This window comes from Macaca thibetana, chromosome 1, assembly GCF_024542745.1.
Source record: "Macaca thibetana thibetana isolate TM-01 chromosome 1, ASM2454274v1, whole genome shotgun sequence".
Taxonomy (NCBI): domain Eukaryota; kingdom Metazoa; phylum Chordata; class Mammalia; order Primates; family Cercopithecidae; genus Macaca; species Macaca thibetana.
Window position 1 is genome coordinate 137,408,068 of NC_065578.1, and position 27,983 is coordinate 137,436,050.

The following is a 27,983-nucleotide window of genomic DNA, read 5'->3' on the forward strand; positions in this document are numbered from 1 at the left end:
TCCTTTTGAAATTATCTGTTCTTTTTTTTTCTTTTCTTTCCTTTTTTTTTTTTTTTTTTTTTTTTTGAGATGGAGTCTTGCTCTGTCACCCAGGCTGGAGTGCAGTGGCTCTATCCCAGGGCTCACTGCAACCTCCGCCTCCTGGGTTCAAGCGATTCTCCTGCCTCAGCCTCTGCAGTAGCTGGGATTACAGGTACCTGCCACCATGCCTGGCTAATTTTTGTATTTTAGTAGAGATGGGTTTCGCCATATTGGCCAGGCTGGTCTCAAATGCCTGACCTCAAGCGATCCACCCGCTTCGGCATCCCAAAGTGCCGAGATTACAGGTGTGAGCCACTGCACCTCCCCTTTTTCTTTCTTTCTTTTAAAAATTTCTCCTGCTTTCTCCATTTGGTTTAGATTGCTGCTGTGTTCCTAAATGCTGAAGGTGAATGACGAGGCATCTGGAGGAGAGGGATGACCCTCAAACACAAACCGTCTGCCTAGGAGGTCAAACTGGGGGAGAGTGGGGGGGACATAGGGGGTCTCTTGGAGGAAGGAGGCCTAGGAGACCTTCTGTCTCATATCAGAGTGTAGGATGGGAGGGGTAAGCTCCAGGGACAGTGGGGAGCAGGGAAAGGACACCCACAATGAACCTGAGGGACTGGGATGGCCCTGAGTGGAGATTCAAAGAGGCTGAACTGTGTTTGAGACACCTGGGACCAGAAGCCAGGAGGGAGGAGGTGGAGAGAAGTAGAACAGGGTAGCCCTGTGAATTCACTGCATGGCCGCCATTAGCTTCACTTGCCCTCTGACCAGGCCGACACCAGCACCCCGGGCACCCCATGTGGGTAGGAAGGTGTGTGTGGTGCTGTGCAAACCCGATTATCCCCCGAGTAACCCATGCCGCATCTACAGCTTCCTGCTGCTGCGCCAGAAGCTGTGTCCTCTTATGGAAAGAAGAGCACTTCTTCATATATAAGCAGCCAGGTGAAGGCAGTGCTATTCTTGCGTGAGAAATGATGATTATACAGATCAATTCCATCTCCTGGAGGAACCCCAGACAGTGGTAAATTACACAGTTACAATTTTACCCTAAGCCCCATCTCCCCACCCCCCACAAAACAACAGACCCAACAACCATGTTTTGCAGCAAAAATATTTACAGGACAGTTACTATGTACAAGGAAGTATTTTATATATTATGTCATTTAATCTTCTCAAGGACCCTGTGATCTACCAATGAATGAACAGAGAGACAGAGAGGCTAAAAGCTAGCCAGAAATCACAAGGCCAGAAGGGTATGAAAGCTAGGCCTTAGGAGGCTGAGAATCCAGCAGGACTTGGCATCTGTTAAGTGTTCCATAAATCCTTGTTGAAGGAATAAATGGGTCTGCCAAGCTCCATGATCAGGGCTTGCCTACTGCTCCCTAAGCCATAATTCCTGTCCCTAGGATCTGGGTAAGTCAGGGCCTACAAATATGCCCCAGGGATGTTTTCTAAGATCCTGTTCTCATCTTTCTTCTGCGCTCTCCTCTCCCCAGCTGCCATCCTGTATCCCTTCCAAGAAGACATAGAATGGAGGAGTTAATTTGTTATTTGATGTACCAAGTATAGTATTTGAGTGCCTACCAATGGTGCCAAGCATTTTTCTAGATGCTGGGGTCATAGGAGTGAACAAAGCAGGATCACATTCTGAAGATCACATTCTAGCCAGGGTACAGACTTGGCTGAGAGATCAGTTCTGGCTGAACTGATGAGGGAGGATTGAGGTAAGAGCTCTGTGACTCCTCAGCTATGGGCTGCTGTGTGCACATGGGGGCAGGCACCAGCCCTCCCTCACCAATGATGTGCACTCTCGTCCTTGTGGTTGCAGAAGTGGTCTCAGCAGCTCTGCCTCTCTGCTGTGGCCCCTTCCCTGGCCATGGTTTTCATCCCAGGATGGGCTCCTCAAAGTGTCTTTGCCACAGGACCTAGAATTGAGACTAAGAGAATCAGTCTGAGCTGAGCTCATGTTAAAAACTAGGAGGCCGGGTGCGGTGGCTCATGCCTATAAATAATCCCAGCACTTTAGAGGCTGAGGCAGGCAGATCACGAGGTCAAGATGTTGAGACCATCCTGGCCAATGTGGTGAAACCCCGTCTCTACCAAAAATACAAAAATTAGCTGGGCGTGGTGGCAGGCACCTGTAGTCCCAGCTACTCGGGAGGCTGAGGCAGGAGAATCGCTTGAACCCAGGAGGCGGAGGTTGAAGTGAGCCAAGATTGCGCCAGCTGCACTCCAGCCTGGTGACAGAGTGAGACTCCATCTCAAAAAACAAACAAACAAACAAAACCAGGAGCTAAGGCATGGCCCTTATGTTTTACTTTTATTTATTTAAGTTTCTGAGTACATGTACAGGATGTGCGGGTTTGTTACACAGGTATATGTGTGCCATGGTGGTTTGCTGCACCTATCCACCCATCACCCAGGTGTTAAGCGCAGCATGCATTAGCTCTTCTCCCTAATGCTCTCTGTTCCCCTGCCTGCCCCCAACAGGCCCCTGTGAGTGTTGTTCCCCTCCGTGTGTCCATGTGTTCTCACTGTTCAGCTCCCACTTACTAGTGAGAACATACAGTGTTTGGTTTTCTGTTCCTGCATTAGTTTGCTGAGGATAATGGCTTCCAGCTTCATCCATGTCCCTGCAAAGGACATGATCTTGTTCCTTTTTATGGCTGCATAGTATTCCATGGTGTATATGTGCCACATTTTCTTTCTTTCATTTTTCTTTTTTTTTTTTTTTTTTGAGATGGAGTCTTGCTCTGTCGCCCAGGCTGGAATGAATGCAGTGGTGCGATCTCAGCTCACTGCAACCTCCACCTCCCAGGTTTAAGCAATTCCCCTGCCTGTCAGCCTCCGGAGTAGCTGGGATTACAGGCACGCACCACCACACTCCGCTAATTTTTGTATTTTTAGTAGAGATGGGTTTCACCATGTTGGCCAGGCTGGTCTCGAACTCCTGACCTCAGGTGATCTGCCTGTCTCAGCCTCCCAAAGTGCTGGGATTAAAGGCATGAGACACCATGCCCAGCTGCCACATTTTCTTTATCGAGTCTATCATTGATGGGCATTTGGGTTAATTCCATGTCTTTGCTATTGTGAATAGTGCTGCAATGGACATACATGTGTTTGTATCTTTATAACAGAATGATTTATATTCCTTTGGGTGTATACCCAGTAATGGGATTGCTGGGTCAAATGGTATTTCTGGTTCTAAATCTTTGAGGAATTGCCACACTGTCTTCTACAATGGTTGAACTAATTTACATTCCCACCAACAGTGTAATAGCTTTCTTATTTCTTCACAACCTCGCCAGCAGCTGTTGTTTCTTTTTTTAAATTTCATTTTATTGAAACAGAGTCTCACTCTGTCACCTAGGCTGGAGTGCAGTGGCGTGATCTTGGTTCACTGCAAACTCTGCCTCCCAGGTTTAAGCAATTTACCTGCCCCAGCCTCCTGAGTAGCTGGGGTTACAGGTGTGCGCCATGATTCCCAGCTAATTTTTGTATTTTTAGTGGAGACAGGGTTTCACCATGTTGGCCAGGCTGGCCTCGAACTCCTGACCTCAAGTGATCTGCCCAACTTGGCCTCCCAAAGTGCTGGGATTACAGGTGTGAGCCACCATGCCCAGCCTATCTGTTATCTCTTGACTTTTTAATAATCGGCATTCTGACTGACGTGAGATGGTATCTCATTGTGGTTTTCATTTGCATTTCTCTTTTTTTTTTTTTTTTGAGATGGAGTTTCGCTTTTGTTGCCCAGGCTGGAGTGCAATGGCATGATCTCGGCTCACCACAACCTCTGCCTCCCAGGTTCTAGCGATTCTCCTGTCTTAGCCTCCCAAACAGCTGGGATTACAAGCGCCTGGCACCATGCCCAGCTAATTTTGTATTTTTAGTAAAGACGGGGTTTCTCCATGTTGGTCAGGCTGGTCTCGAACTCCTGACCTCAGATGATCCGCCCGCCTCAGCCTCACAAAGTGCTAGGGTTACAAGCGTGAGCCACCGCGCCCGGCCTTTCATTTGCATTCTCTAATGATCAGCGATGTTGAGCTTTTTTTCCCACGTTTGTTGGTCACATGTATATCTTTTTTTGAGAAGTTATTTTTATTTATTTTTTAGGGACACGGTCTCCCTCTGTTTCCCAGGCTGGAGTGCAGTGGCACCATCATGGCTTGCTACAGCCTCAAGCTTCAGGACTCAAGCGATTCTCCCATCTTTGTCTCGTGAGTAGCTAGGACTACAGGCACGTGGCACCACGAGCGGGTAACTTTTCTATTTTTGGTAGAGATAGGATCTTACGTTACCCAGGCTGGCCTCAAGTGATCCTCCTACCTCAGTCTCTGAAAGTGCTGGGATAACAGATGAGCCACTGTGCCTGGCCTTTTACATATTATTTATTTATCTTTTTTTAATTAAAAAATTTTTTATTGGTCAGGCATGGTGGCTGACACCTGTAATCCTAGCACTCTGGGAGGCCGAGGTGGGTAGATCATGAGGTCGAGAGATCAAGACCATCCTGGCCAACATGATGAAACCCATCTCTATTAAAAATACAAAAATTAGCTGGGCTTGGTGGCAGGCGCCTGTAGTCCGAGCTACTTGGGAGGCTGAGGCAGGAGAATCGCTTGAACCCAGGAGGCGGAGGTTCCAGTGAGCTGAGATCGCACCACTACACTCCAGCCTGGCGACAAAGCAAGACTCTGTTTCAAACAAAACAAAACAAAAAACACAAAAAAACCTTTTTTATGCAGGGGCCATGCTAATCTTCTCTGTATTGTTCCAATTTTAGTATATATGCTGCCAAAGCAAGCACTATTTATTTATTGATGTATTTATTTATGGAGCTAGAGTCTCATTCTGTTGCCCAGGCTGGAGTGCAGTGGCATAATCTCAGCTCACTGCAACCTCCACCTCCCAGGTTCAAGCAATTCTCCTGCCTCAGCCTCCCGAGTAGCTGGGATTACAGGCACCCGCCACCACGCCTAGCTAATTTTGTATTTTTAGTAGAGAAAGAGTTTCACAATGTTGACCAGGCTAGTCTCGAACTCCCGACCTCAGGTGATCCACCTGCCTCAGCCTCCCATAGTGCTGAGATTACAGGCGTGAGCCACTGCACCTGGCCGCGAGCACTATTTATTCATTATCATGTGGACTGGGGACTCCTGATACCTTCTAGTTTATGACTTTGATATCTTCCTTCGACATTGCTGCTTTCCTGCCACTGGATGCAAAAAGAAAATCCTTACCTGTCCTCTGACTTTTCCTTTTTTGCTTGAGCTGGCTTTAGTTGGTTTCTGTTACTTATAATCAAATACAGTCTCATCTTGTTTTTTTTTTTTTGGCGGGGGGACGGAGTCTCATTCTGTTGCCCAGGCTGGAGTGCAGTGGCCTGATCTCGGCTCACTGCAACTTCCACCTCCCAAGTTCAAGCGATTCTCCTGCCTCAGCCTCCCGAGTAGCATGTGCCACCACGCCCTGCTAATTTTTAGTAATTTTAGTAGATACAGGGTTTCACTGTGTTAACCAGGCTGGTCTTGATCTCCTGACCTTGTGATCCACCCATCTCAGCCTCCCAAAGTGTTGGGATTACAGGCGTGAGCCACCACGCCTGGCCAGTCTTATCTTGAATGTAAACAAAAACTTAGAACTTGGGTTGGGGCAGAAGCAGCAGACCTAGAGCTGCCTGGATCTGATAAGGTCCTTGAGTGACAAAGTCAAACAGGTTCCCTAGAGACCACTGATCACTGGGGAAATTCCCTTGCCCTGCACCGCCTCTCTGCCAAGACCAAGGCCTAGGACCACATACTGACTGTGCAAACCCATCTGGATACAACCAGTCTGAATTTTCCCCAAATCTCTCTTGGTACATAATCAGACTTCCTGATCTACACGCATTTTTTTTTCCTTATTCCAGACCCTAGGAGGGAGTAAAGTCTGTGGTAAAAGAAAAGAAGGAAAAATACAAACTACCTTCTAAACCGTGGGTACGGTAATGGAGTGGCTACCAGTATTGATCATGGCAAGATCATTGCAAGTTTAGCAAGAATCAGCTGCTGGGTCATAGCCTGTTTGGAAAGACAACTGTAGTCCATTAAAAAAGATTGTATATCATCCACAGAAAGCTCTTCATTTGGCTACTTTACGTCTGACTGGCTCCTACTTGCCCTACAGGCCCCAGTTTTTTCTTGCAAGCCTTCTACAAGACTAGGTTAGGGAACTCCTCTGTTAGAGCACTTCCTCACAGTGCACAGCTCACTGTGTTTATTTGTTTTAGAGATGGGGGTCTCACTCCGTTGCCCAAGCTGGAGTACAGTGATGTGATCATACTTCACTGCAGCGCTGAACTTCTGGGCTCCAGTAATCCTCTTGCCTCAGCCTCCCAAGTGGCTGGGACCCCAGGCACATGCCACTGCACTTGGCTAACTTTTTTTTTTTTTTTTTAAATTCTTGGGGCCAGGCGCGGTGGCTCAAGCCTGTAATCCCAGCACTTTGGGAGGCCGAGGCGGGTGGATCACGAGGTCAGGAGATCGAGACCATCCTGGCTAACACGGTGAAACCCCGTCCCTACTAAAAATACAAAAAATCTAGCCAGGCGATGTAGCGGGCGTCTGTAGTCCCAGCTACTCGGGAGGCTGAGGCAGGAGAATGACGTAAACCCAGGAGGCAGAGCTTGCAGTGAGCCGAGATCCGGCCACTGCACTCCAGCCTGGGCAACAGAGTGAGACTCCGTCTCAAAAAAAAAAAAAAATTCTTGGAGAGACGGGATCTCACTGTGTTGCCCAGGATGGTCTCAAACTCCTGGCCTCAAGCAATCTGCCTGCCTTGGCCTTCCAAAGTGTTGGGATTACAGGTGTGAGCCACTGCACCTAGCCATCTCACTCTATTTAAATTGCCATCTCACTCTATTCAAATACTCTATTTAAGTGTCCTGAGCGTAGACCCGAGTGTGTATAGCGTGGTACCTGGTGTGTGGTAGGTGTTCAATATACACACGTTCCACAAAAAATAGAATTCAGGAATTAATTTAGTATTACCTAAAAAGTCTCCACACCTACCCTTCTACAGGTGATCATGTAACTTGTGCACAGACTATCCGGAAGACTTAGGTATGTGCCTTTAGGAGGTAGATAGAGCAGACAGGGCTCAGGTGACCTTGACTAGCTAGAAATTCCAGCTGCCTCTATCAAACAGAATCTGTCACTTAGGATTAAGTTAGATTTTATACAACAGAAAGCAGGGTTTATCCTCTTATGTAAAAGAATTCCAGGGGACTTCAGTCCTGGGCAGGAATGGTGGCTCCATGAAGTTAGCAGGAACCCAAGCTGCTTCTAGCTTTCTGCAGCACCATCCTTAGTGCTGACTTCCATCCCCAAGGCTACCTCATGGTTTAAAAGGGCAGTGGCATGCCAGCCATCACATCTGCATTCCAGGCAGCAGAACAAAGGGAGAGGGACAAGCGAAGCAACAAAAGGTTGGCCCTCTGAGTCAGCTTGCTCTCAGTAGACTTCTTGAAATTTTTACATATAATATTCCCTTATATCTCAGTGGCCAGGAACGCTTGGAAATGTAGATGTTAGCTGGACACTTTGCTCCATATAAACTTGGAGTTTTATAATTAAGAGGGAAACAGATATTATGCAACAAGCTGCAGTCTCTCCCCCAATCCCCAAGCAAAACTGTCAGGAAGGACCCTCCCTTATTTTGGTAAAAAATCAGTCAATCTATAAGCAGCTCCGCTTTGCTCTACATCTCAGTTCTCATTGATACAAGCTAGTCATCAGTACTTTTTTCTCTATATAAAGAACTACAATGGCTGGGCGCAGTGGCTCACGCCTATAATCCTGGCACTTTGGGAGGCCAAGGCGGATGGATCACTTGAGGTCAGCAGTTTGAGACCAGCTTGGCCAACATGGTGAAACCCCGTCTCTACTAAACATACAAAAATTAGCCAGGCGTGGTGGCGCATGCCTGTAGTCACAGCTACTCGAGAGGCTGAATCCCTTGAATTCAGGAGGCAGAGGTTGCAGTGAGATGAGATTGCACCACTGCACTGCACTCCAACCTGGGTGACACAGCAAGATGCCATCTCAAAAAAAAAAACAAAACAAAACTACACGAGAAGGGTCCTCTCCCTTGCTCTGTTTCTTGAACTTACCACTCGCACTCATTACTAGATGAGACCACATGAAGAGTTCAACGCAGAACTGCAGAAAGGCTCTTCAGCATGTGTGCATCTCTCACAGGGCCGGATGATTGAGCTGAAATGAGCTGACAGTCATGTTGACTATAAGGCAGTGCATTAGGGGCCCTGCTGTAGCAGTGATAGCCTGGATGCCCTGCATCCAGGGCAGGAAATGCTCTGAGAACACATAGGCCTGAGCACTGGTCTTCAGGACCATGTGAAAGAGGAAGGACCCCATTCCCTTCACCCTCATCCTCCAAGGCAGGTAGTACCCAATAGCTATGCCTACAGCATCTTCCCCACAGGTGTGGGCAGAAGACCCCACTCCCTTGAACTCTCTAGTTAGTGCTTTTTCAAACTGCAGCTTGATTTTCTCTTAAATGGGAAGTGTCTGAATGTAGGACAACTGTGGGAAAGGAAGCATGGGAGAGTAATGATGAGCTTGGGTTGCAATCCTGGCCTTGCCCATTGTCTTCTGTGTTACGTTGCTAACTTGTTTCACTCCCCCCAAGTGTCTATTTCGTGAGGTAAAATAGGAATGGTAATGACACCCCCCTTGCCGAGCCGCTCAGAGGATTAAACAAGATAATGTAGGTGAATGCAGTTAGCATAGTGCCTGGGGTACAATAGGTACTCGATAAAAGAGAAAATAAAATGGAGATAGATGGCAAAAGCCATTGTGAAGACTCAACCCCTAAACAAAGCTTCCTCTGAAATGAGAGAAATTTGCAACCCTGGCATCTTGGCTGGAATCCCAGGATAAGATGGGCATTTACAGCCGTAAAGCCAGCCACAGCCCAGGACGCCAAGCCCCAGAGGCCAGGGGCTCCTCCCCATCCGAGGGCTGCCGAGCTCAGGAAACTGGTTCACATTTTGTCCTGGGGACACTGCACTTGGAAAAACATTATTGATTCCATGGTTCAGGTTGCAAAGGGAGGAAGAAAGATTGAATTTCATCACATAAAGCACTTATGCCTACTGTACTTTCTCTTTAGAGAGGCACTTGGCAATCATTTTCATTAGTGTCTCTTCTTAAAACAATCTCAAAGATAACTTATCCCAATTTTATAAAGGCAGAACATAGGAGAAATAACTGGCTGAAGAGCATGTAGCAGGGTGGCAAAAGTCAGAGTTTATGATCTCCAAATTTCTGGCATATTGCTTAACTAACTAAGCTTCAGCAATCCACTCCACAAATGCCTGGCGGGGGCCTCTCAGTCATATACTTATTGCTCAAATCAGTCACTCATGATCACCAGAAAAATGCAGACATGTAAGGCTGCATTTTTCGTTTTTCTTAGCAGCTTAGGACAGGAGGTGAAAAGTGACTTTTCCAACCATATCACAAGTGGGTCTGCATCTAGCAAGTCCTGGAACAGGGATGTTGGAACTATTCCAGGATATATGTCACACCATAGAGCTCTGGATGCCTACAAGCAATGAAGATGGGGTGGGGGCAGTGAAATAGCCAGCTCCTACGCTAAGTGCAGCCCTCCCCACCAGGACTGTAGACGGGCTGCCCCCTCACCTGAGGAACTCATGTCTTTGATCACAGCAGCATCACAACCTGTCCCTGATACCAAAAGGAGAAACACTCTTGGCCTGTGCCCTCTTGGATGGATCATTTTTCAGAGAACAGGACGTTTAGTGAGTTTGTCTCAAACTGCACAGAGAACATGGTGAACCTACTAGGGCTGATTGCTGTGGGAAATTAAGAAGACAGGGATAATGGCTTTTCCTCAGTTGCTAAAGCCAGCACGTACCTGAAATGAGCCCCAAAGCTCAGGTCTGACTTAATGCCTTTCTTGTCTTGGGAAGAGGGTTTATCAGATTCCAAAGAATGCATTTCAGTTATCTTTGTTTCCAATACTGAAGCAGCTCCCTCTGCTCACCGAGGCAGAGCCCTTTCTATCTCTTTTTCAGAAAAATCCCAAGGAACAATTGTTTTGGATTACTTAGTGGACTCAGCGTGGAAACTGCTTGTGTGGCCCAGCTAGGTAGGGGCGTTCAGACAAGGAGACCTGACCTGGAGCTTCTGGGATGATTCCAAGGTATTGCATGAATGCGTCTGCTGTGTGTTCGTTAACTGCTGGGGAGAAAACTCTGGGTAGTCATGGCCATCTACTCTCAGTTTTCAAGACAGGCTTCAGCAGGCAAGCAGCTTGTTGGGAGGCGTCCTTAGTCAGCTGGGAAAGTAAGGCTGACGCACTGTTCGACCTCAGCGAGGCATGTGTCACACTCTTTCCGTTCTCTGGCACTCTCTGGCTCTTCCTAAGGCCTTTTCTCAACCAGGCACATTATGTGATGTAGACAGCAAGCAGGATGGGAGGCTGGCAGTCCCCACAGCGGAGCTGGCAGTGGCCACTTAGACTCCCTCATATCACACCATTGGCTTCCAAGCCCAGATGTAGGTGCTTGTCCCTCCCGTTGGGATCTTGCCAAATCTTTTGTAACATTTTAAAACAGCCATTGAAGTGCCAGATGACAAAATTTCCCTTGGAGATTGAGAAATTCTGATTGGGATGATGGCAGCATTCTGGAATTTATGTCAGATTTGCTTCCCAGGGGCGGGAAGCAAGGAGGTCAAGACTCCAGGTCCCCATCCCAGTTTAACCAAAGAACCACTACTTTTTTTCTTTTCTTTTTTTTTTTTTCTCAGACAGAGTCTTGCTCTGTCACCCATCCTGAAGTGCAGTGGTGCGATCTTGGCTCCTGCAACCTCCACCTCCCAGGTTCAAGCGATTCTTTTGCCTCAGCCTCCGGAGTGGCTGGGATTACAGGTGTGTGCCACAATGCCTGGCTAATTTTTGTAATTTTAGTAGAGATGGGGTTTTACCATGTGGCGAGGCTGGTCTTGAACTCCTGGCCTCAAGTGAACTGCCCAGTTTGGCCTCCTAAAGTGCTGGAACTACAGGCGTGAGCCACTGCACGCAGGCCCCTACTTTTTTTTTTTTTTTTGAGACGGAGTCTGGCTCTGTCGCCCGGGCTGGAGTGCAGTGGCCGGATCTCAGCTCACTGCAAGCTCCGCCCCCCGGGTTTACGCCATTCTCCTGCCTCAGCCTCCCGAGTAGCTGGGGCTACAGGCGCCCGCCGCCTCGCCCGGCTAGTTTTTTTGTATTTTTTAGTAGAGACGGGGTTTCACCGTGTTCGCCAGGATGGTCTCGATCTCCTGACCTAGTGATCCGCCCGTCTCGGCCTCCCAAAGTGCTGGGATTACAGGCTTGAGCCACCGCGCCCGGCCTTTTTTTTTTTTTTTGAGATGAGGTCTTGCTCTGTTGCTCAGGCTGGAATGCAGTGGCATGATCATAGCTCACTGCAGCCTCAAACTCCTGGGCTTAAGAGATCCTCCAGGGCCGGGCGCGGTGGCTCATGCCTGTAATCCCAGCACTTTGGGAGGCCGAGGTGGGCGGATCACGAGGTCAGGAGATCGAGACAATCCTGGCTAACATGGTAAAACCCTGTCTCTACTAAAATACAAAAAAATTAGCTGGGCGTGGTGGTGGGTGCCCGTAGTCCTGGGTGCTCTGGAGGCTGAGCAGGAGAATGGTGTGAACCTGGGAGGTGGAGCTTGCAGTGAGCCGAGATTGCGCCACTGCACTCCAGCCTGGGCGACAGAGCAAGACTCCGTCTCAGAAAAAAAAAAAAAAAAAAAGAGATCCTCTGTAATCCCAGCACTTTGGGAGGCCAAGGTGGGCAGATCATTTGAAGTCAGGAGTTCGAGACCAGCCTGGCAACATGGTGAAACCCCATCTCTACTAAAAATAGAAAAATTGGCTGAGCGTGGTAGCGCATGTCTGTAATCCCAGCTACTTGAGAGGCTGAGGCAGGAGAATTGCTTGAACCTGGGAGGCGGAGGTTACAGTGAGCCGAGATCGCGTCTCTGCACTCCAGCCTGGGCAAAAGAGTGAGATTCCATCTCAAAAAAACAAGAGATTCTCCTGGCTCAGCTTCCTGAGTAGCTGGGACTACAGGTGTGTGCACCACGACACCCAGCTAATTTTTGTATTTTTTGTAGAGACAGAGTCTTGCTATATTGTCCAGGTTGGTCTTGAACTCCTAGCCTTAAGAAATCATCCCACCTTCGCGTCCCAAAGTGCTAGGATTACAGGCATGAGCTACTACACCTGGCCTTTCTTTTTGGTTTTACATACTGAAGTTAGGCACAGATTTCAATTGAAAGAGGGTTTCATTGCTTTAAAAGTGTTTTAAAAGCCCTGCCTTGCATTATCCTTATCCCCTCCATTAGTAGCTATACAGAATTTTAAAAGAGGAAAAATCAGAGAGGGAAAGGTAAGTTTTTCCTTGGGTATGCAGAAAAGCCACAGCTGTCGTTTGGGCCTCAACAGGGCATCTGTGCAGGTGTCTGCATATTAGCAGCACCATCTGCTTGGTTGTCTCTCAAAGGAAGAAGAATCCTGGCCTGATGAACTCCTCAAGCTCTCTTCTTTGGGAAATAGGAAGATCACAATTTGAAATCTTAATCCAAGGTAATAATTGAATATATAAGCACCCTACATAATCCAGAGCTTAAAAATGTGAAATTAAGTCATGAATTGCTTTCAAATATAGCAGGAATCTTCTAGCCTCTTCCAGTCCTGAAAGGCGCCACCAAATGCGGCCTCAGAGTCAAGCCCCCAAATAAATACATGCTAATAAGGCTGATTTTCCCTTTTCACTCTTCTCCTGGGCAGTATGAACCTTTGACTAGAGAGAGCCAGAAAGGAGCATCTCAACCCACTTAGGTAGTGGCCTCTTTTAAAGTGAAACGTGAAGCCAGGGCTCCAAACCGTCATTGTCCTGAGAGTTCCCAGGAAGGCTTTTGTGTGGTAACCTGGATGCCCGTCCAAATGGCCTTGGCTGGTCCCATCCCTCACTCTAGCTCCCCAAGGGTCCTGCTGCTATCAATTGACTGTGAACATTTCCTTTCACTGCCTTTTGCAGTGCTGGGTGAGTGCCAAGTAGTAGCTTTGCAGGGTTCATTCACCCCAGGGCTGGGAGCTTTTCAGCAGTGTAGGCAGGTTATGTGTTTCAAATCAGCATAGTAGGGCAGAGTGATTTGGAAGCCATTTCATTTTTCAGTTCATCAAACTCCTACTCACTGGGAATCTCTAAACCAGCGATACGAAACCTTTCTGGAGTTGTGACACCCTGTTGTCACTCATTTTATTTCATCAAACACCCACCCCTCTTAAAAATACCATGAGGCATGTATTTATTTTTAAGATGAAAATGAATTAAAATTGGAAAATTACCTAAGAATTTTCTGGCACTCTAGCAAAAAAGGAGATCTACCAGAGGTGTTTGGAAGTCAGGATCTTCACTAAGAATCATCACTCTACACAGGGAAGACATTTGACCGAATTGGGAAGTAGGAAGAATTTGTCCTTGCTCCTCCCCTCTCCCACGATGTAATTCCCTCCCTGCCCGCACATCCCCTCGCCAGGCATCCAGGCACTCACACTACCCCATATCTCCCCCCATGGTACCTCACGCAGAACTGGCCCTTACCACCCACATCCCCCAGCCCTGCTCTGCAACTGTTTCCTCTCAGTGCTCCTGTTAACATACCTGATGCCCACTCCTTCTGCAGGTAGCCCCTGTAGGTTAGTTGTTTCTTTAGAAACAACTATTTTCTTTTTTTTGAGATGGAGTCTCTCTCTGTTGCCCAGGCTGGAGTGCAATGGCACGATCTTGGCTCACTGCAACCTCTGCCTCCTGGGTTTAAGTGATTCTCCTGCCCCAGCCTCCCGAGTAGCTGGGATTATGGGCGTGGGCCACCATGCTTAGCAATTTTTTTTGTATTTTTAGTAGAGACGGGGTTTCACCATGCTGGCCAGGCTGGTCTCGAACTCCTGACCTCAAGTGATCCGCCCGCCTCAGCCTCCCAAAGTGCTGGGATTACAGGTGTGAGCCACCCCGCCCAGCCTAGGAGTAACAACTTCTAAGTTCATTTTCAGCACAAAAATTTTAGTAGAGTTAACCTTGATGATAATGCCTTAAAGTCTTAATCCCTCCAAGGGATATTTGTATTTTTTTTAATCCCTAGAATGCTCAGCAGAAGGGATATTTGTAATGTAACTAGAGACAATATCATACACAAAAGAATTAATTTCCATGGGTAACAGAAAGGAAGTGTGGGAGGTTGGTCCATTCTGCCTTCTGGTAATGGCCCCCTCGCTGTGCAAGTATTCACTTTGGGATAATATAAAAGACACTGGGACTGGGCGTAGTGGCTCACGCCTGTAATCCCAGCATTTTGGGAGGTTGAAGCGGGCAGATCACCCGAAGTCAGGGTTCAAGGCCAGCCTGGCCAACGTGGTGAAACCACGTCTCTACTAAAAATACAAAAATTAGCCAGGTGTGGTGGTGTGCACCTGTAATCCCAGTGACCCAGGAGACTGAGGCATGAGAATAGCTTGAACCTGGGAGGCAGGGGCTACAGTGAGCTGAGAATGCGCCACTGCTCTCCAGCCTAGGCAACAAAGCAAGGCTCTGTCAAAAAAAAAAAAAAAAAAAAAGACATTGCATAAGAGTCAGTGACCTGGATCTATTTCTGACTTAATCCAATTCAACCAATATTTACTAAGCCCCTCCTATACGCCTGGAATTCGGCTACGCCCTCGGTATCCAAGATGAATAAGACACATTCCATGTCCTCAGTGAAATCCCAGTCTATCAGGAGGCATCTGATACCTACTGAATGCTTCTCTAGCAGTTAGGCAAAATGCTATGGGAACACAGTAGAGAGGATGATTGATTCTGTCTGGAGAAAGCTGCAGAGAATTAAATATTTGCATTGGCCTTTGAGGATGAGAAGGAGTTCAGCAGGCTGGGAAAGAGAGGAGAAAGAGAGGTCAGTGGGGAAAAAAACCACCAGAACAAAAGCACAGGGAGGCGACCGCTGGGGAAGTCCAAGTATCTGGAGGACAAGAAGGGAAGTAGCGGGGATGAAGCTGAAAAGCAAGGCTAGGGTCAGATTTTGGAAAAGTTTTCACTGCCTTACTAAGGAATGGAAGCATCAGCTGCAGACGATGGAGCCATCAGAAGGTTTTGAAACCTCCATAGACATTCTGGAGATCGCCACCTTCTCTCAGGCAAAAGACAATGGAGGCTCCATCCAGGGTTATAAGGAGAATGGAAAGGAAAGACATTGAGGATAGGATACACGCAAATAATTGGCTCCTTCGATGTTGGAGTTAAAGGAGAAGGAGAAGTCATAGGTTTCTTGCTTAGGCTTGCTAAGTAACGGCGATGCCACTAATTGAAGATAGGGATGATAGGAACAAGGGTCCATGGGAAAGAACAATGAGCTCGATTTTAGGCCTGTTGGCTTAAGAGACCAAGGGCTAGTGTGAAGATGGTTGTTGATGTTGCTACAGAGGATTCTTCTCTCGTTTATGTTTTCGGTCTTCTTAACAAGACACTAAGTGCTTGTCTGAGCCGGGCACACATCCATCTCTACGATGTCTCTTCTTCCAGTTCTGTCATTTCTTCCATCAGACAGGATGGTGAGAGTGTAGACAGAGTTTAAACAAGAGTCCTAGGATTGCTGCTGCTATTAAGCAGAGGCCAAGTCACATGGAAGCTTCTGGAAGCTCAGGTTCTCACTTGCATACAGATCTGCTTCTTTGCGTTCTAGATTGCGTTCTAGGTTAAACTCCTCACCTTCCATTCATCTTTTGTTTTCAATTTATCTTTCTCAAATAATATCCTTGCTTGCAGAACTAATCATTTTCCCAAAGAGAATCTGTGACTTCTTCCTTGCTCATTTCAGCAAGAACATCGTTGAGTGAAAACCTATAGCTAGAACTCTGTTGTGGAGATAAAGTAGTTCAGGAAATGTTTGGATCATTAGGAGTTCATCTCAGAAACTCTAAAAATGTGCACGCTCTTTGAGCTAGTAACCCTACTTTTTAGGATTTATCCTAGAGGAATACTGGACAAGTGGACAAATATGTATGTACAATATTGGCACTCTTTTTTTTTTTGAGGCAGGGTCTTACTGTGTCATCAGGGTGGAATCCAATGGCATGATCATGGCTCACTGCAGACTTGACCTCCTGGGCTCAAGCGATCCTCCCACCTCAGCCTCCTGAGTAGCTGAGACTACAGGTGTACACCACCACACAAGGCTAATTTTAAAAATTTTTGTAAATACGGGGTCTCAGTACTTTGCCCAGGCTGGGCTCAAACTCCTGAGCTCAAGCAATCCTCCTGCCTTGGCCTCCCAAAGTGTTGGGATTATAAGCATGAACTACTGAACCTAGCCTCAATATTATCACTCTTGCTTATTGTAGTAAAAAACTAAGAAATAAAAGTCCACAAATTAGAGATTCACTAAATTACTTAAAATGATCCATATAATGAAATTCAATAAAATTTAACTCATTAAAAATGACAGTGTAAGCTGGGCAGAGTGGCTCATGCCTGTAATCCCAGCACTTTGGGAGGCCAAGGAGGGAGGATCACCTGAGGCTGGAGTTCAAGACCAGCCTGGGCAGCACAGCAAGACCCTGTCTCTACAAAAGTTGTTTTTAAAAAAATGACAATGTAGATTAACATTTATTGACAACTGGAAAGTTAGAAAGACATTCAAGATTTATTACTGGGAAAGAATAGATTATGTAAATTTATTATACAAAACATTTAATGAAAAGATCTGAAAACCAAAATTGGCAAAATGTAAGTAACAATTATCTGAGAGGGCAGTGGAAGGAATTTCTGTTGGTTTAATTATTGCTCTTTCTGCTGTCATTACCTCCTAATTTTTTTTTTCTTTTTTTTTGAGATGGAGGTTCACTCTTGTTGCCTAGGCTAGAGTGCAATGGTGTGATCTCAGCTCACTGCAACCTCTGCCTCCCAGGATCAAGTGATTCTTCTGCCTCAGCCTCCCGAGTAGCTGGGATTACAGACATGTGCCACCATGCCTGGCTAATTTTCTATTTTTAGTAGAGACAGGGTTTCTCCATGTTGGTCGGGCTGGTCTCAAACTCCCGACCTCAGGTGATCCGCCTGCCTCAGTCTCCCAAAGTGCTGGGATTACAGGTGTGAGCCACCGCACCCAGCCTCCTAATCTTTTTTTTTTTTTTTTCCGCAATGGAGATGGGGGAGTGGAGAGGGGTTATCTCTATGTTGCCCATGCTGGCCTTGAACTCCTGGGCTCAAGCAATCCTCCTGCATAACTGGGACTACAGACATGCCCCACTGTACTGGCCTATTTCCTAATCTTTTTACAACAACTATGTATTACTGGTATAAAGAAATATCTGGCTAGGCGCAGTGGCTCACGCCTGTAATCACAACACTTCGGGAGGCCGAGGCGGGCAGATTACCTGAGGTTGGGAGTTCAAGACCAGCCTGACCAACATGGAGAAACCCCGTCTCTACTAAAAATACAAAAATTAGTCAGATGTGGTAGTGGGTACCCATAATCCCAGCTACTTGGAAGGCTGAGGCAGGAGAATCGCTTGAACCTGCGAGGCGGAGACTGCGGTGAGCTGAGATCACACCATTGCACTCCAGCCTGGGCAATAGGAGTGAAACTCCATCTCAAACAAAAAAAAAAAGAAAGAAAGAAAAGAAAAGAAATACCTGGCTGGGCGCAGTGGTTCATGCCTATAATGCCAGCACTTTAGGAGGCCAAGGCGGGTGGATTGCTTGAGGTCAGGAGTTCGAGACCAGCCTGGCTAACATGGTGAAACCCCATCTCTACTAAAAATACAAAAAGTAGCCGGTGTGGTGGCACATGCCTGTAGTCCCAGCTACAGGGATGAGTCCCAGCCTCAGTCCCAGGCTGAGGCACGAGAATCACTTGAACCCAGGAGGCAGAGGTTGCAGTGAGCCGGGATCGCACTACTGCACTCCAGCCTGGGCAACAGAGTGAGGCTCCATCTCAAAAAAAAAAAAAAAAAAGAAAAGAAAAATATCTATGCTTCTTTTAGATGTACTGGGGTCAGTTTATCAGCTGTGCTCCCAGACAGGGCTAGGTTGAGGAGCAAAGGAAGAACAGGAAAGCCCTCCAACAGTCGCTAAATTGAAAATTATGGCCCTGGAAGTATATTTTATGAAGGGACCTCCCTCCCCTTTCAATGCACACTCTGAGGGATTCTTCGGAACGAGACACTCTTAGGTCATAGCTACATGGAGAGTCACACAGAAGGTCTAATGATCACACCTTCCTATATTGCCCCTAGCTTTTCTAAAATCTTAGCTCTTCCACAGTCTCTCAGATAGAAAAATCACCCAAGATCTAATTTCTTACCCTAAAATTACTGTTATTTTAAAATTCAACCTAGCTCTGTGCAGTTTACCTTCTAAACTGGGTCTATTGCAGCAAGAGATGAATATTCCTGATGAGAGGGGTCAGGTGAAGGCGATCAAGTCTGAGAGTGATAAACACCAGCAGAAGCCAAAGGGGTGGCTGGGAGATAGACCTGTACAACATGGTCAAATCTAACTGGTAATCATACATATGGAAAATAAAATGGTATCATTCTCACTATGCAGTGGGAGGCAGTTGGGAGAGAAAGATAAGACCCAGTGTTGGTAATGATGCAGGAAATGGACCTTCTCCTGTGTTGCTGACAAAAGTGGGAACGACTACAACCTTTCCGTAGAGCGTTGGCAAGAGGCATCCAAAGCTGTACACATGTGCATACCGTTTGACCCAGGTTGTCTACACCCAGAAATTCATCTTAAGGAAATAATCAGAAATGTGATTATAGGCTTACCTGTAAGAATATTCATCTGGGCCAAGAGAAGTGGCTCAAACACTTTGTGAGACCGAGGTGGGCAGATTACCTGAGGTCAGGAGTTTGAGACTAGCCTAGCCAACATAAAAAAAAAAAAAAAAGAATATTCATCTACTTTATAACTGACATTTTAAACAATAGAAGTAAAATCAATATAATATAAAAATTTGAGAAAAACTTAGTTCCATCAATAGGGAATTGGTTAAAAAAAAAAAAAGTAAGAGCTCAGGTTCTAGATTCTGAGCTCAGATCACAACTTGCTATCTGAATGAACCTCAGCAAATTCCCTGACTTTTTTTTTTTCAAGACAAGGTCTTGTTCTGTCACCCAGGCTGGAGTGCAGCGGTGCGATCACAGCTCACTGCAGCCTTGACCTCCCGAGTCAAGCAATCCTCCCACCTCAGTTTCCCTAGTAGCTAGGACTACAGGCATGCACCACCATGCCTGGATATTTTTTGTAGAGACAGGGTTTCGCCATGTTTCTCGGGCTGGTCTGGAATTCCTGGGCTCAAGCAATTCTGCCTTGCCCTCCCAAAGTGCTGCAGAAAATTAGGCTTTTTTTAAGCCTAATTTTCCTCATCTGTAAAATGGATCACAATAATAATACCTTCTCCTAACTACTTCCTCTGCCACTACCTACCATTTCTCTGCTTTTCTTTGCAATAAAACTTCTCAGAATAGGTGATATGCACTCTCTTTGAAAGCCACTCCAGCCAGGCTCTTGTCCTTGCTACTCTAGTAAAACTGATGTTGTCAAGGTTGCCAGCATTGACTAAGTTCAAGGAACAGTCCTTAGCTGTCATCATACTTGATCTTTGGGCATAATTCGAGCCAGTTGGGCCCCCTTTCTTCTCTGACACAATTGGTTCTCTTGGCTTCTAGGACCCTATTTTCTCTTAATTTCCCTCCTACCCCACACTGGTCACTTCTCTATCTCCCTTGCTGGCTCTTCCCTCCTCCCTGCTTTCTTAAGGATATAGCACCTGGGACTTGGTTCTTGGTTTTCTCTTCTTCATCTATACCCCTTACCTTGGTGGTCTCATCCAGTCTCAAGACTTTCAACCATGTCCGTGTGCAGATGATTCCAATTTATATCTCCAGTCCAGACCTCTCCCCTGAAATCCAGACTGGTACATCCCACTGACTACTTGACATCTTTATTTGGATGTCTAATAGGCATCTTAAAATTCACATCCAAAATGAAATTAAGCTCCTTATCTTCTATTCCCCCATTCGCTCCATCCATAGCATTCCCCATCTCAATTCCATTCTTCAGGTGCTTCAGAACAAAAAACCCTGGAGTCATCCTCGACTTCTTTCTTTCTGTCAGACTATACCCAATTGCTCAGGAAATCTGTTGGCTCTACCTTCGGCCTATATCCAGAATCAGATCAGTTTTTGCCGTCTTCTCCACTGCCACCATGGTCTGGGCCACTGTCCCATCTCAATGGATGACTGAAATAGAGTCCCTGCTAGTCTCCCTGTGACCATCCTTCCCCTTCATACTCTTTTCTCAAGACAGCAGTCAGAATGATTCTTTCCATTTCAAGTTAGAGTGTGTCAATTTTCTTTCTTTTTTTCTTTTTTTTTTTTTTCAGATGGAGTCTCCCTCTGTCACCCAGGCTGGAGCACAGTGGTGCAATCTCAGCTCACTGCAACCTCCACCTCCTTGGTTCAAGCAATTCTCCTGCCTCAGCCTCACTGAGTAGCTGGGACTACAGGTGCGCGCCACCACGCCCAGCTAATTTTTTTTTTTTTTTTTGTATTTTTAGTAGAGACGAGGTTTCACCATGTTGGCCAGGCTGGTCTCGAACTCTCGACCTCAGGTGATCTGCCTGCCTTGGCTACCCAGAGTGGTGGGATTACAGGCGTGAGTCACTGCGCCTGGCCGTGTCACTTGTCTTATCAAAACCCTGCAATGGGACCCACTCATAGTAAAAAGCCAAATCTAACAACAGTCTTTGGGGCACTCCATGATCTGGCTTCCTACTGTTGCTCTGATCTCATCTTCCTCCATGGTCTCCATTCCCTCCTTCCACTACGGCCACTCTGGCTTCTTGCGCTCTTTCTTGACCACACAGACATTGCTGCCTTAGAGATTTTGGACTAGCTGCCCTTTTATCTGGAATAATCTTCCTTCTTCCTTCAAGTCTTTGCTCAAATATTAACGTCACAGTTTGAGTTCTCTGGAGGCAGTCTCTGAGAGGGAGACCGAGTGGGAAGTTTATTGGGCAGTGCTCTTGGGGTCAACTCCTGTGGACGGGAAGAGGAGGAAGCAGGACTGGACTGTGCAGTAGTCTCAACAAAGTCATCAGCCAACCCCAAGAGGAGCTCCGAGGCTGGCAGGCCCTTCAGAGATGTCCTGAGTTAGGGTGAGGGGGCCAGGTCACTGGATGAAGGCAGCTCTAGGAAAGTGAGTAGGCTGCTCTCTGCAACAGAGGCGATTCCTAAGGAGTGCTCACAGCTGAGAGCTGTCTGCCTGCAGCACTCCCAAGCAGTTGCGGGGATAAGTAATCAGTCCTAATGGGGGTTATGGACCGCGCATCTCAGTGTCCATTATAATTCACCCCTTGTGCTGTTCAGATCTACTTCAAATAAGTTCAAGGAGCAGTTCCTCTGGAATTCCAGTGGGCTTCTTTCCTGGGAGAAACTTATAACAGGAAGGTTAAGGAGATGAACAACAGCCCCTGACATTGCAGCTTGTCTTGAGCCTACGATTAATACCCATTTTTCACTTCCACTACTATCAATTCTAGATTTCCCCTCACCCACAAATAGACTCTGCTGGTCTAGGTGGCCTACCTGGTCTGGGGACCTAGATCCTCATCCCTGAGGGATCTATCTGCTCCCTGGTCACCAGGCCCTTCTCAGGCCACAGCTGCTGTAGTTGTCCATTAGCTGTCTAAATTGGGTGAGTACCACAAAGTGGATCACCTGGGTTCCAAACATGTTCTTCCTTGCCCCCAGTGTGTAACAGTAGAGCTCCCTTCCCTTGCTGATCACAGTCAATCGCCTCTGCCAAAGTGGTGACTCTTCTTCTTGTCTGCTGGTCCTGCTTGGCACAAATAGCCTGAAGTCCCATCTCAGCCTCTCAAGTAGCTGGGACTACAGGCATGTGCCACCATGTCCAGTTAACTTTTAATTTTTTGTAGAGATGGGAATCTCAATATGTTGCCCAGACTGGTCTCAAACTCCTGAGCTCAAGCAATCCTCCTGCCTTGGCCTCCTGAAGTACTGGGATTACCGGCATAAACTACCACGCCTGGTCAGCATTTCTCCATTTTAATGCCATGACCTCTAACCCTGCAGAGCACATAGTTGCAGAGACAGGAAGCACAAATTCTCCAAGTGGGTGATTGAGTATGATGATAAATGGAGTCATTCTTGCTTCTGCCTCTTGGTTTCCAGATTGAAAGTTGGTTGCCATCTTTGCAATGCCTCCCAGCTGATGCTTCAACAGGCTACTCCACCATTCTCTCAGACTGGGTAGTATGATATTGTTACTGAAACACCAGAGGTTTGGTCTACGTCCTGCTGCTCGCTGCACAGAAAGCCAATGACGGAGACAACGAGTATTACCAAGGAATAAGCAAAAAAGAAGAAGGAAGAAGAAGGAGTCGTGCTATAGCCTTCTGTAGCTACAGATCGGGTGCTACAGCCGAGGAGATGGGAGCTTAGTCTCAAATCCATCTCCCTGCTGTACTAAAACTAGAGGTTTATATAGCAGGGAAGAAGTGTAACAATGTATAACAAAATAGGAACTAGGGAGGGGCAAGGAAGCAATCATGATGAATGAGGGGTCCAGCATCTCATTGTCCATTGTCTGGATGTGGTGATTTTTTTTTTTTTTTTTTTTGAGACAGTCTTGCTCTGTCACCCAGGCTGGAGTGCAGTGGTGCCATCTCAGTTCACAGTTCACTGTAACCACTGCCTCCTGGGTTCAAGCGGTTCTCCTGCCTCAGCCTCCCGAGTAGCAGGGATTACAGGCACAAACCACCATGCCTGTTTTTTTCGTATTTTTATTTATTTTATTTTATTTTTTTGAGACAGAGTCTTGCTTTGTCGCCCAGGCTGGAGTGCAGTGGCGCCATCTTGGCTCTCTGCGACTTTTGCCTCCTGGGTTCAAGCAATTCTCCTTCTCAGCCTCCTGGGTAGCTGGGATTACAGGCGCCCACCACCACGCCCAGCTAATTTTTTGGTATTTTTAGTAGAGACGGGGTTTCACCATCTTGGCCAGGCTGGTCTTGAACTCTTGACCTTGTGATCTGCCCGCCTTGGCCTCCCAAAGTGCTGGTGAAAGGTGAAGCCGGCTGGGCTTCTGGGTCATTTGGGGACTTGGAGAATTTTCTGTCTAGCTAAAGGATTGTAAATGCGCCAATCAGCGCTCTGTGTCTAGCTAAAGGTTTGTAAATGCACCAATCAGTGCTCTGTGTCTGGCTAATGGGGTAGGGGACTTGGAGAACTTTTCTGTCCAGCTGAAGGATTGTAAATGCACCAATCAGCACTCTGTGTCTAGGTTTGTAAAGGCTGCACCAGTCAGTGCTCTGTGTCTAGCTAATCAGGTGGGGACTTGGAGAACTCTTGTGTCTAACTAAAGGATTGTAAATGCACCAATCAGCACTCTGTGTCTAACTAAAGGATTTTAAACGCACTCTATAAAATGGACCAATCAGCAGGATGTGGGTGGGGCCAAAAAGGGAATAAAAGCAGGCCACCGAGGGAGCAGCGGAAACCCGCCAGGGTCCCCTTCTCTATTGTGGGAGCTTTGTTCTTTTGCTGTTTGCAATAAATCTTGCTGCTGCTCACTCTTAGGGTCCATACTACCTTTATGAGCTGTAACAGTCACCAGGAAGGTCTGCAGCTTCACCTCTGAAGCCAGCGAGACCACGAACCCGCTGGGAGGAATGAACAACTCTGGACGTGCGCCACGTTTGAGAGCTGTAACACTCACCTTTGAGAGCTGTAACACTCCCTGCGAAGGTTGGCAGCTTCACTCCTGAAGTCAGGGAGACAAACCATAAACCCACTGGGAGGAAGAAACTCTGGACACGTCTGAACATCTGAGGGAACAAACTCCGGACACACCATCTTTAAGAACTGTAACACTCACCACGAGGGTCCGCGACTTCATTCTTGAAGTCAGCAAGACCAAGAACCCACTGGAAGGAACAGTTCCGGACATACTGGGATTACAGGCGTGAGCCGCCGCGCCTGGCCATTTTTTTGAATTTTTAGTAGAGACCGGGTTTCACCGTGTAGGCCAGGCTGGTTTCAAATTCCTGACCTCAAGTGATCCTCCTGCCTCAGCCTCCCAAAGTGCTAGGATTACAGATATGAGCTACTGCCCCTGGCTGAATTTCAGTTCTTTGATAGTTTTTTGTTTTTTGTTTTTTGAGATGGAGTCTTGCTCTATTGCTCAGGCTGGAGTGCAGTGGCGTGATCTTGGCTCACTGCAACCTCCACCTCCTGGGTTCAAGCAATTCTCCTGCCTCAACCTCCTGAGTAGCTGGGATTACAGGCGCACACCACCACGCCCAGTTAATTTTTGTATTTTTAGTAGAGATGGGGTTTCACCACGTTGGTCAGGCTGGTCTCAAATTCCTGACCTCGTGATCCGCCCACCTCGGCCTCCCAAAGTGCTGGGATTACAGGCATGAGCCACCATCCCTGGCCTGATAGTTTTTTGAGAGGCCTGATGATTGCTTCCTGAAGAAGGAATGCAGATAAAACAAATAAAAGGTTCAAGTTTTAAGACCAGAAGCATCAATTCCTATGGTTTATCAAAAAACTATGGGACTATTGGGTTGGTTTCAATATGTGATGTGATGGGCATGGACCTACTCTTGCACCTCCTTTGTTGTAAAGTGGGTCTGTTGGTCTAATGCAATGCTATGTGGGATCCCGTGCTGGTGGTTTCAACACTCTGTAAGCCTTGGGATAGTGGTGCTGGTTGAGACAGTGGATGGAGGAAAGCCAAAACCATCCCCAGAATGTCTATTTCTGTCTAAATTAATTGCTACTCCTTGCAAGGTGGCTGGTCAGTCCCCTCAAGGGATGATACCAAAGAAAGGACTCAGTGCTAGTAACTGTTGCTGGCAGATTGGACATGTAGCAGCAGGAGCTAGTGCAGCCTTGGTGAGCCTCTACTATTGGCCCATGCCTAGCCTCCATCCCTCCCACCATGGCTGCTCCAAGCATGTGTTGGGAGTGCTGTCACATAGGCACTAACATGCTAATCAATGATCTTCACACTGCGCGTCAGCTCCTACATGTCATCCAAGTGCCTCTACCACATACTTCTTTGTCCCGATCTTCATATCTTTCTCTTTCAATGCCATTGACCATTATGAGTCCTAGTTTGTTCTAAACCCAAGCCATTTGTTCTTGCGTATAAACTGGATGACAGAGTCACTGCCCATTGAGAAGATTTCTGCTCACCGTTGTCTTTCAAGGTCATCTCTGAATGGCACTGTAGTGCAGCCATCACCCATTTTCAGTTTGTACCCATGTATCGAAGCAACTCATCCATGAACCACACCCAGGTTTTTTCTTCCTCTGTTAAGTAATCACAATCAGGGATCCACATGGAGCCAGAGGTGTGAGCTGAGAGAGATGCTGGTATAACGGTGATGAGTGGCTTATGTGTCTGGGCTACTAGCTCATGCAGATCACATGTGCTGTTCAGCCTGCATCTGGTTGATCCTGGATGTACCATTTCCACCTTATGATGGACTTCTGCTGGGATTGGGCCTGCCTCACCTTATGACTCCATGGCTCTGATAGAACCCAGCTCATGTTGAGCACTTATGACTGCCTGGTTACTTGGTGTCCGATGGTCAGGTGCTCTGTCTCTAACAGGGCCTAATAACATTCCAGGAGCTTTCTAGAAAGGCATTTAATTCTTTGTTACAGATGGCATAGCCTTGTTCCAGAACTTTGCAAATCTGCACTGTGATTCTCCCTTTGGGACTTGTCATAAATTTCCAACACTGATACCTCTAGTAACATAGAGTCTGCTGGATCATCTGGCCCAAGCAGCAGGATTGCTTGCATTGTAGCCTGGACATGCTACAGGGCCCTTTTCTGCTCTTGGCCCCACTTAAAACTGATGGGCTTTCATGTAATCTGGAGTAGGAGTTAAAGCGATAGTCTCACTTTTAGAATATATTGCTCCTGAAACTCAAAGAGGCCTACCAGATATTAGGCTTCCTTCTTTGTGATGGGAAGTACAAGATCCAATAATGTATTCTTTCCTTTGAGGAGTAGTCTCAGCATGTCCCAGGTCCCTGGACCCCTAAAAATGTCACTGATATGTTAGACCTCTGATGTCTAACATAGAGTTTTTCTCCTATGCTCTGGAATGCATGTTACAGAGGTCTCTGATGCACTAGTCAATTCTCTCTCAGCTGGTTCAATTAGCATGATGTCATCAGTATGCAGCCAGCCCATGCCTCTCAGGACTATATTATGTCAAGAGCAGGAGCATTAACACAGACCTGAGGCAAGACTGTAAATGTACATGTTGTTTTGTTTTGTTTTTGAGAAGGAGTCTTGCTGTGTCGCCCAGCCTGGAGTGCAGTGGCGCCATCTCGGTTCACTGCAACCTCCGCCTCCCGGGTTCATGCCATTCTCCTTCCTCAGCCTCCTGAGTAGCTGGGACCACAGGCGCCCGCCACCACGCCCGGCTAATTTTTTGTATTTTCGGTAGAGACGGGGTTTCACTGTGTTAGCCAGGATGGTCTCGATCTCCTGACCTCGTGATCCACCCGCCTCGGCCACCCAAAGTGCTGGGATTACAGGCGTGAGCCACTGCGCCCAGCGAGCAGAACACTTTTGCCCAATTAGTTTAGCTATGTTCTAGTAACTATCGCCACAACTCTCTGAGGGTCAGGGTCCCCAGCTGCCACTCCAAACTTGCTGCTCATTATGAGAATTGCATCCACTTGGCTTCTGAGGGTTAACAGACACATCTAGCTTCTATTGTTTCGGGATCCGTTCATCCCCACTGTCATGCATGAGCCTAGTTCTGTCTGATCATTAGCCCTGATCATTAGCCCTGGCCTAGAGACTCTTGGTGATACTAGTGCCCTCTTACGTCTCTCCCAGCAGTGCATTTCTTATTGCTTTGGCATATCTTCCGGGTCTCCTGTGGGATATAGTCACCTTGCAGGCTTTCCTGCTGCATGCAGTATAGCAGTTCTAGCACGGCCATTTTTCTGAGCCTTTTCCCCTCTTCCATCTTCTGCTATGGCAATTCTGGCATTCCTACCTTAGTTGGTGTGGGCCATAATTTTATTCAGTCTTCTAAGAGCCATTCTAGCAGTATGTTCCCACTGTCATCCCGTGATCATGCCGGGGTATTTCCAAATTGATCATCTTTCCTTTTTCAAAATGTTTTGCCCCTGTTGATCCCATGCCGTCTGAACATAGTCTCCGGCATACCCTTCCAGTCTCAGGGCCTCCCCCTGGGACCCATGCCCAGCAGTCTGTCAACAGCTCCCGGTACATGTTGGTAGGTTCTGCAGCTCCTTCGCAGTAGAAGCCCTTCCTTCTCTTATGAGACCCAGCTTGTCTCTGGCCAAGTCATGCTGTGACTTTACCCTAGTTACTGGGTTAGTGGTCAGGAGGGCAGACGGTGGCAGATTCTACACGAGGTGCATGTTGTCCTGCAGAGGAGAGTCCTCTGCATCATCTTTTAGCAAAGTCGGAGTGCTAGCCCTTAGAGAAAGGTGGGCCACTTCTGCAGGCTCAGAGCAATCTGGGAATTCAAGATCTTTAGGTACATCCACTCAGATATTCACATCTCATGTATCAGAGTCCCATTCTTTCCCAACCAGGAACCTGTCCTTGAACCTTCTTTGGCACTGTGCTACTCTTTTGTTTTTGTTTTTGTTTTGAGATGGAGTCTCACTCTATCGCCCAGGCTGGAGTGCAATGGCGCAATCTCAGCTCACTGTAACCTCTGCTGCCTGGGTTCACATGATTCTCCTGCCTTAGCCTCCTGAGTAGCTGGGATTACAGGCACCTGC

General features: G+C 47.1%; 1 protein-coding gene, 1 long non-coding RNA gene and 1 other non-coding gene across 3 annotated transcripts in view; 1 reads left to right on the forward strand and 2 right to left on the reverse strand.

The window, feature by feature from the left end:
- LOC126937204 (histone H3.3A) overlaps nucleotides 1–27,983 on the reverse strand; it is a 403,313-nt gene that overhangs the window by 321,569 nt on the left and 53,761 nt on the right. The gene's annotated exons all lie outside the window — the stretch shown is intronic.
- Nucleotides 81–22,680, forward strand: LOC126937240 (uncharacterized). The gene is made up of 3 exons (XR_007719686.1): nucleotides 81–10,254; nucleotides 12,550–12,690; nucleotides 22,363–22,680. It is a non-coding gene; the product is annotated as an uncharacterized LOC126937240 (long non-coding RNA).
- Nucleotides 4,732–4,834, reverse strand: LOC126944753 (U6 spliceosomal RNA). The gene has a single exon (XR_007722165.1). It is a non-coding gene; the product is annotated as a U6 spliceosomal RNA (small nuclear RNA).